Source organism: Coffea eugenioides, chromosome 11, assembly GCF_003713205.1.
Source record: "Coffea eugenioides isolate CCC68of chromosome 11, Ceug_1.0, whole genome shotgun sequence".
In the NCBI taxonomy this organism is placed as follows: Eukaryota; Viridiplantae; Streptophyta; class Magnoliopsida; order Gentianales; family Rubiaceae; genus Coffea; species Coffea eugenioides.
The window spans coordinates 36,744,081-36,753,455 of record NC_040045.1 but is presented as its reverse complement, the minus strand read 5'-3'; positions in this window follow the sequence as shown (position 1 = coordinate 36,753,455).

The following is a 9,375-nucleotide window of genomic DNA, read 5'->3' as shown; positions in this document are numbered from 1 at the left end:
TATGAAATACGGATTTATTTTAAGGCGAATTGATGGATTGAAAGTCAATGACCAACCTTGTAATGTTTTTTGTAATTGGCAAAATCTATAATGCTAAAAAAGTGGCAAAATCTGCTACAGGGAAAAACATTAATTTTGTAAGATTCATTGCTAGAATATCATATCATTGTGCATGTGGATCTTGTTATGCGGTGTGAATGTGGAGCCCAAATATATATAACTTTTCGTACATTTCTTACGCTTGTATTTTGAAAATTATAGGGTCTCTTGACAATATGTAGTGTGGCAAATGTGATTACTACTTCATATAAACCCTGTTCGGATTGGTTGGCAGGGAGTTTTAGTGAAATTTGTGGATTGGTTGGCAGGGAGTTTTAGTGAAATTTGTGGATTGGTTGGCAGGGAGTTTTAGTCTATTTTTAGGGGAGACTCTGTCCAAATTTTCTAAAAATTTCGTTCCTAGTTTTAGGCTATTCCTATCGTCATTTATAGTATATTTCATACCTATTTTCAATTTTTTCATAAACATCTGGATCGAAATTAGTCTATTTAATAGTTCCAATTTCGACCTAGAGTCCACCCTCTTTCATTTGTTTGGACCCTTGGACTACTAATTCTAATTTATTGTCCCCAAAATAGGGATTCATTTCACAGACATGTCTGTAAAAAGACCATTGCGGGTAAACCTATACTGGAGAGGACAAATACATTACGAGGGTGACTTTGTTTGTTATTTGCCTCGTAGTTCCAACCGGACATTCACTTTGAGACATAGAATTGGATACGGAGAGTTGGTTGACAGGATTTACCACTATATTGGGGTCGATAAAAGGATGTTCAAGCTGAAATTGTTTCTTCGTCAACCGTTGGAGAGTTCCAAATATACTGTTTCCACAGTGGTGGATGATGAAACTCTTGATGTAATGTACGATCTTTGGATCAAAAGAGTTTCATACATGGCGGAAATTTATATCGAGAAGGAAGAAATCGTCCAAATACCTGTAGTTAATAGCGTATTCACTGGACCAATAGGTAATGTTGGTCCAATGATATCGCTTGTACATGCATTCATGGATCCAACAAAGTTTAACTTCGGTTCTAGTTCAGTCGTTCCAGAGACTTCATCGGCATGTCACTATATGCATGATGATCGATCTATGGATTCATTAGAACCAAGACTCACATCAGGGTCCATGGGTGCCCAGGAATATTTTCATGGCCTGGATTCGATTCCAAGTTTTCGAGATCCAGGTCCATCATGCCATATTTCTTCACATCAGCTCGAGTCTAACCCTGGTCAAGGTTATCGCAGTTCAGCTGAAGATGATGTATATGCTAGTATACATGATAGGCTCCTTGGCTCTCTTGAAGATGATCCGGAAGAAGATGACCCGGAAGTTGATGCGGAAGAGGTTGAAGAGTCGGAGTCGCAAGATGTGTCTGGTAGTGACTCGGATGATGAGCATGAAGGTGGGGGTTTATGAGTAAACCTCGATATGTTCCAAGAGGACAGACGCAATAGCACAGCTGGCAGCTCTGCATATGTTCCAAGGGGAATGGCATTTTTCTCCGATCTTGGGAGCATAGATGATGATGATATAGAAGAGGAGGATGGATTGGAGCGTATTGTAACATTCAGTGAGGAGAATAATAATATACGTCTCCATATGAGATTTGAGAGTAAGCAGCAGCTCAGCCGGGCAGTTAGGATGTGGTCCATCAATCACAATAGGGAGTTCAGAGTTATTGAGAGTAAGAGTAACACGTGGTTTGCTAAATGCAAATCATCAATTGAAAGAACTCCTTCAACTTCAACCGCGCCATCGTATCCACCATGCGACTGGTGTGTTAGAGCCGTAAAGAAAAAGACTCATGGAATGTGACAAATTACAAAATGGGTCAATGACCATAACTGCTTGGGCGACATGATTAGAAATAACAATATAAGCCTGACGGCTTCCGTTATTTCAAGACACATCCTCCGTAGCATTGAAGATGACCCTGGATTAAAGGTCAAGAACATACTAAGTTCCGTTAAAGAAAACTTGAAAATTGATGTGTCTTACAAAAAAGGCTGGTATGCCAGACGTAAAGCAATTGAGCTTGTGTTTGGATCTTGGGAGGCGAATTTTGCCGAACTACCACAATATCTCGATGCACTGGTGCAATCCAATCCAGGCACCGTGGTGGAGTGGTCACATCATTCGGATAGTTCGGATCGAGTTAAGACTTTTAAGTATGTATTCTAGGCTTTTGGACCGGCTATTGAAGCATTCCACATGTGTAGGCCGGTTATATGCGTTGATGGCACTCATTTGCGTGGCGAATACAAGGGCAAACTCCTTGTTGCAGTCACTCAAGATGCGAACAACAAGATTCTGCCAATTGCTTATGCCATAGTGGATGAGGAGACGATTTTCAGTTGGTCGTGGTTCATGGAACAATTAAGATATAATGTGGCACTTGATCGACATCCTATCTGTGTCATTTTCGATCGCCACAATGGTATCATCTATACCATGACACACTTTGACTATTGGGAGGAACATTTAGCCTACCATAGATTTTGCCTGCGACATGTTAGGAGCAATTTGATGACACATTTCAAAGGTTTACACCTTAAAATGTTGTGTTGGGCAATGGGAAGGGCAAGACAATTACGCAAGTGGCGGATGTTCAGAAGAGAACTACGAAACATGTTTCCAGATGCTTGGAATTATCTGTCAGCCATGAATCCAGAAAAGTGGTGCCTAACATACGACGATGGCCGTCGTTGGGTATTCTAACTACCAACATATCCGAAAGCTATAATAATGTCTTGCGCGGGGCACGCCATTTGCCAATTCGTGCATGCATTGACATGACATTTCATCGGACAGTTGCGTTATTTAAGACGAGAAGGGAAGATGCTTCACATTGTCGCAATCCTTTTCCCCCAAAGATATGGCGGCTCTTTAACAATGCTGAGCGGAAGGCAGGCACCCATAGAGTCATTGAGTTCGATGGCCCATCAGGCGTATACAAAGTTATCACAGGGCGGCGTGTCGATGGTAAAGGAGGTAATACGCAAACCATCAGGTTTTTTGATAAAACATGCTCTTGTGAAAAGTGGTAGAATTACAGGCTTCCTTGTTCACACGCTTTGGCGGTGTGCAGGAATAGAGGTGACAATCCGGGATTGCTTGTGGACCAGCAGTTTACCAAAATAAGGTGGGCCGTGCAGTATTCAGGGAAGTTTAACCCTTTGCCGCATCAAGATACTTGGCTCCATCTTGGGTGGGAGCTGCAGGCAGACAGGAGCAAATTTATTACACGTCGGGCAGGGCGGGTTCAAGCTAGCAGAATTCGGAATGAGATGGATGAAAGAGATCCAGACGAACCAAGAAGATGTCGAAATTGTCATCAGATGGGTCACAATAGGAGAAATTGTCTGAATTATAGGTCTTGATTTGATCAACTCCCTAGAAATTTGAAACTCATGTCAGTGCATTTTTTTTTGTCGTGTGGTTCGAGCTAGTTCATTTGTGTTCGATTCTGGATTTATTTTAAATAATTACATTAGTGACTTTCATTGTTCATTTGTCAAATGCATGCTTCGTTCTGTACTTTGATAAGTATTGAAATAACCAGTTTACACGTGCAGCCCAACAGTTTTATTCTTTTATTGCTAAATCCCCTATCCATTGATTTGTTGACATATCTGTTAAAGGAATGCTCGGATGGTGTGTTATATGTGTTAATGCTCTTGCATATGCAGGATATGATATTTTTTAGGAGCTATTGACAGGGAGTTATGGCCGCTTTATAGGGGAGACTCTGCCAAATTTTTTTAAAAATTTTTAAAATATTACTACAAATACATTGCTGCAGTATATGAATACATAGAGGGATAACAAATGTTTCTAAAAATATATAACTGATAGACATGGAGTTAGACATGGAGTTTTAGTCGATGTATAACGGATATATGGTCAAAATTTGCTAAAAAAAAGCCGTGACCGCGATTTATAGGTCCAAATTCGATACAGCTGACTTTTTGGGTTTTACTTATGCATAACTCATGGCATTTAATCGATGCAGATATTTGCTTGGGATTATGGCCGACACTCCTATCCCTGCAGGCCTACATCCAGGACCATACGTGCACGACATTATATCGGTGGGAACTGCACACCGGGCACATTCCATTTTTCACGGACATATTGAGAGCAATCAGTTAGATGTCAAACGGTGTGACAGAGAATTTTGGGAGCATACGCCTATTCCTGATCGGGTTTGTCGTTATATTGCCTTGACTGGATTTGAGGGGGTGCTAGAGAGTGGATATCAGATGGTTGATCACTCTTTGATCACAAATTTAGTGAAGAGATGGCGGCCCGAGACACATACATTCCATTTACTGGTTGGAGAGGCTACCGTGACATTACAGGATGTAGAGGTGTTGTGGGGGTTGCACATCGATGGTCCACCAGTTATAGAGGTAGACACATACCGCAGCATTCAGGAGTGGGGAGCCATTTGTAAGGAGCTCATTGGATTTTCTCCTGCAGTTGGATTGGATACTTTGATGGATAGAGGCTAAAATTGGGATGTTTAGTAAGAGCCTTGGATACAGATTTGCCACCCGATGCTTCAGATGCCGAATGTAGGCAGCGTGCGCGCATCTACCTCTTACTGATATTAGGTGGACATTTATTGTCCGATAAATCCAGCAACAAAGTCCCTTTGTTGTATCTTCCAACTGTTGGAAACTGGGCAATATAATTGGGGTAGTGCGTGTTTGGCGACTCTCTATCGGTCACTTTGTGATGCCACGAATCCTGCCAAATCGGCTATTGCCTGTCCATTAGTTTTGCTACAGGTACATTGCAAGTTTAATGATATGTCTTGGGTTTCGGGAATTTTATCATTTTACAATTTTAACATTGATTCTAATTTTCTAACAGCTCTGGATTTGGAAACATATACCAACCATGCGACCGGATCGAATTGCGCCGTTGGAGCATTACCCTGGTCCATATGGAGCTAGGTGCACGTTTCACCCTTATTTCGGCTGTTTTAATGACATTTGTTATGGAAACAACTTTAATTTGTTCCAACGGCCTCCTACTTTATTAAATATAGGTGGAATAATGACTTGGACGTACATAAAATTGTTAGGCATGTTGTGCCCGCATTCCGAGATCAGTTGACAGGCCTGCGTCCTGAAGAGGTATTGTACATATGTCCGGACAATAGAAATATTTGAAAATCGTGCCAGTAGTCTTTTCTACCAATTTCTTGTCAACCCAAAGCATAAGTTTGTCATATTGCATTTTGTGAATGGAAATTGAGTTTGTTGACAGGGAGTTAATCTCCAGTTATAGGGGAGACTCTGCCGAATTTTTGAAAATCGTGTAGCCATTTTTTGTGTAAAAATGCAAAAAAGATCAAAGAACCTCACCCCTCGATTTGCAATGTAGATGTGTTTGATGTGTTTTAAGAGATTGGATATTGTACTTTTGGAATATTACATGTGCGTGGGATGTTAGATTTGATAAAACATTTTTCCAACGCGTGTTTTGGGAATTGGCAGAAAAAATGGAGAAAAAGTTCGAAAAATTGCAGTTTCTGCAATTAGTGCAAAGAAATACACATCCGAGCTCGGATCCTAAGTGCCCAGACGGATCCGACCGCGGATCCATTTATCCGACCGCGGATCCATTGATCCGAGATCGGATCTAAAAATTTTCATAAATATCCGAGGGCTCGTCTGTACTTCCGGTGGTGCGTATCCGAACCATGTCGGATAGGAGGACTTTCAGTTGCAAATGAGCTCGGATCGGTTCGCAACTATAAAAGAACCGAAGCCTCGTTTCTGCACTTTACACAATTTTCTTCCCATTTTTCACCTAACCCTAACCCTCTCTCTCTAATCTTCCATTTCATCCGTTCACTCCCTAATCTTTCATCTCAAAATCATTTTCCAACATCTTGTGATCATAAACCCTCAAATCATTCTTTGAAAAAACATCAATTTGGGGGATTTCAAGTGTTAAAAGCGAAAGGAGGGACGTACACAGAGTTGTTAGGCATGTTGTGTCCGCATTCCGAGAACAGTTGACAGGCATGCGTCCTGAAGAGGTATTGTACATATGTCCGGACAATAGAAATATTTGAAAATCGTGCCAGTAGTCTTGTCATAATATTCAAAAAATTTTTAATTGACCGCAGACTAGCACTTTTTTCATGAAATTGTCCAATTTGAATATTGGGAAGTTTTATTATTTCTTAATAGACAAAAAGAAACAATTTTGATTTTATATTTTTTCAGTTCATATGGCAGCCATATTCGGAGGACGTTCTCGCTTCTCTTCCTGCGTATTGTACTGCAGGTCGGGACATTTGGAGGTCCGTAACGTATCTTATTTGCTGGGATGTAGTTGAGCCGCACCTCCCTTATCGGGTTATGCGGCAGTTTGGGTTTCATCAGTCCCTGCCTGATATGAGGTTGACGGATAATCAGGAAGCTCTACATTCTCTAGATCGTCGTGGTAGGGCGAATCAATACTGGAGCACCACGCATAGACAATATATTGATATTTGGACTGATAGACGTGAGCATGTACAAAATGGCACTGTAATTGAAGATACTACATATCCATCGGATGAGTATGTTCAGTGGTATCGGGAGCGGACGGTGATTTATGTTTCAAATCTGAGTCGATTTCCCTCTTTCCCAGAGGGCTTTCAGGGTGATAGCGCTAGAGCACAATATCTTGTAAGTTTATTTCCAACCCACTTTTAATAATCACTTTGAGTTTGCTCACTTTTTAAACTATTTTTTACCACAGTATCTCCTTCTTATTCTTATATTTGTTTCTCCAGAGCGATGCCATGTCTCGCATGTATTTCATGGCACAGGACTCTCTTGTAGTTAGTGATGAACAACACAGCAGATATTTTCAAGAGTTGAGGGACTTTGCATCCACATCTTTGCATCATGTAGGAGAGTCACGCCGACTTGCATTTCGCCCTCCACACGTACCACAGGAGATTCCACTACATGCTGATCCATGTCATGTTCAACGAGCTCCTAGAAATACCCACGGAAGTCAGCATGGCGGTGGACGACGTCGCAGACTCCGATCACCAGAACTCGCCACACAAACTGGATTCCATGGAGGTTCGATGGCTACTGAGGACCAAGCTGGCGCATCTACTTTTGTTACCCCTCAGACCGAAATCATGCATGAGAGAGGTGTATCGATTGGGCATTCTAGGTCCCCTGTGACTTTTCCAAAGTTTACGCCCGATAGGGACTCACATCGGCATACTTCTGAGCAATGTGAAGGAGGTGAAGGCACAAGCACTCAAATTCAAGATGCTACACTGTTGACACATATTACTCAAGTCCATACATTAGTGCCAAACCAACCACGTCAAAGTCGAAGAATACCCAAACCAACAACATGTGGTACTCATGGAAAACTTGGGCAGCATTGATGGCACGCTACTTATATCGTTATTGTATAAATAACCTAACTTATGGATTACATACTTTTTTGTGACATTTTGTATATATTCTAAAATTTCACGAATATGAGTGGAACAATGCCATCACGCGTATCTTAGTTCTCACTTTATATGAGTACTCTTTTAAACAAAACAAAAAATGTAGGTTATATGAATTCTCACTTTATATGAGTACTCTTATGGATTGTACTAACCTCTCCTCTAGTTTATACACGGTAAATTAGTTACATGTCGGAACTTCCATCTTGAAGGTGCATTTGAAGAACAAGTGTAAAAAAAGGGAGGTTTTATAACCTAACTTCGTTCTTCACATTGTTTAGAATTGCCAAGCATACATACAATGTTGCATTTTCAGTATATTCAGGTGAGTTTTGGTGATAACATGTTTATAAATGCTCATGGACTCATTTGATATGCATTAATGCCCAAAAGTGCCATTTTGGTGTAACAATGCAAAAAAATGATCAAAGAACCTCACCCCTCGATTTTCAATAAAGATGTGTTTGATGTGTTTTGAGAAATTGGATATTGTATTTTTGGTATATTACATGTGCGGGGGAGGTTAGAATTGATAAAAAGTTAGTCCAAAGCGTGTTTTGGAATTGGCCGGAAAAGGGAGAAAAAGTTTAAAAAATTACAGTTTCTGCAATTAGTGCAGAGAAATACAGATCCGAGCTCGGATCTGAAAAACCCAGATTGATCCGACTGCGGATCTTTTTATCCGAGCTCGGATCCAAGAAATTCCAGACATATCCGACGGCTCGTCTGTGCTTCTGGCGGTGAGGATCCGAGCCCCTGTCGGATCCGAGGGCATTCAGATCGGATCCGACCTCGGATCAGTTCGCGATATGAATGGAACCGCGGGCTCGGTTCCTCACTTTTCAGCGTTCTTCTCATTCTCTCTCACCGAAACCCTAACCCTCCTTCACCAATCTTCCATTTTGCCCATTAGTCCTCTGAAATTTCACCACAAAAACATCCCAAATACTCTTGTGAGCATTAACCCTAAGTTTTTTGAAATAAAAAACATCAATTTGGTGAGTTTGATCTTCAAAAACTTGAATTGGGGCTGCACTGTACTTCCTCAATTTGGGGGCTAATTTAGGCTGTTTTGGGTTCAATTTTTGCATCATCATCTTCCTTTATCATCACTCTACACATTTGAGGTAACAATTTTCAACTTTCTTTGAAATTTTACATTTCTCAATTCTTAATTTTTTGGTATTTTTCTACAAATTTGGGAAATGCACATATATTGGATTTTATTGCTATAATTTTGCTACATTGTGCTAGTATATGTCATTGGAAATGCTTGTTTGTTTTGAATTGAGAAATTTGTTAATATGGTGATAAATTTTGTATAATTTTTCTCATGAAAGGACATTATACTTTTGTTGACAATTTCTTGGTTCTTTGTATAATTGGCATTTGACAATTTGAAATGAAGTTCATTTTTATGCAAGTTGATGAAAAATTGTAGCAAGTATAGTGGATTGTATGTATTGCATTGAGGGAAATAGACAGAAGCTGAAAAGTGTTTGAATTGAGGATGTTTTTCGTAATGCACAAGGAGATGTTGTGTTCAATTGCTGATTGAGGCTTAATTTAATAGCACATTGTCTTTGATGGTCCATTTTACTTTGAGATAATATTCTATGCTTGCAAATGGTTTTAAACCTCACACATTTGGATTTATCATGTGAGGGTTGATTTCCTTATTGAAGATATATCTTCTAAATGTTAAAAGTGGATTTGAGAATGTGTTAAGCAGAGTATTTGCTTCAATTTGTTGATTGTTGGCAGGGAGTTTCATCCTTTTATAAGGGAAAACTCTGCCAAAATTTTTCAAATTACTTTTCA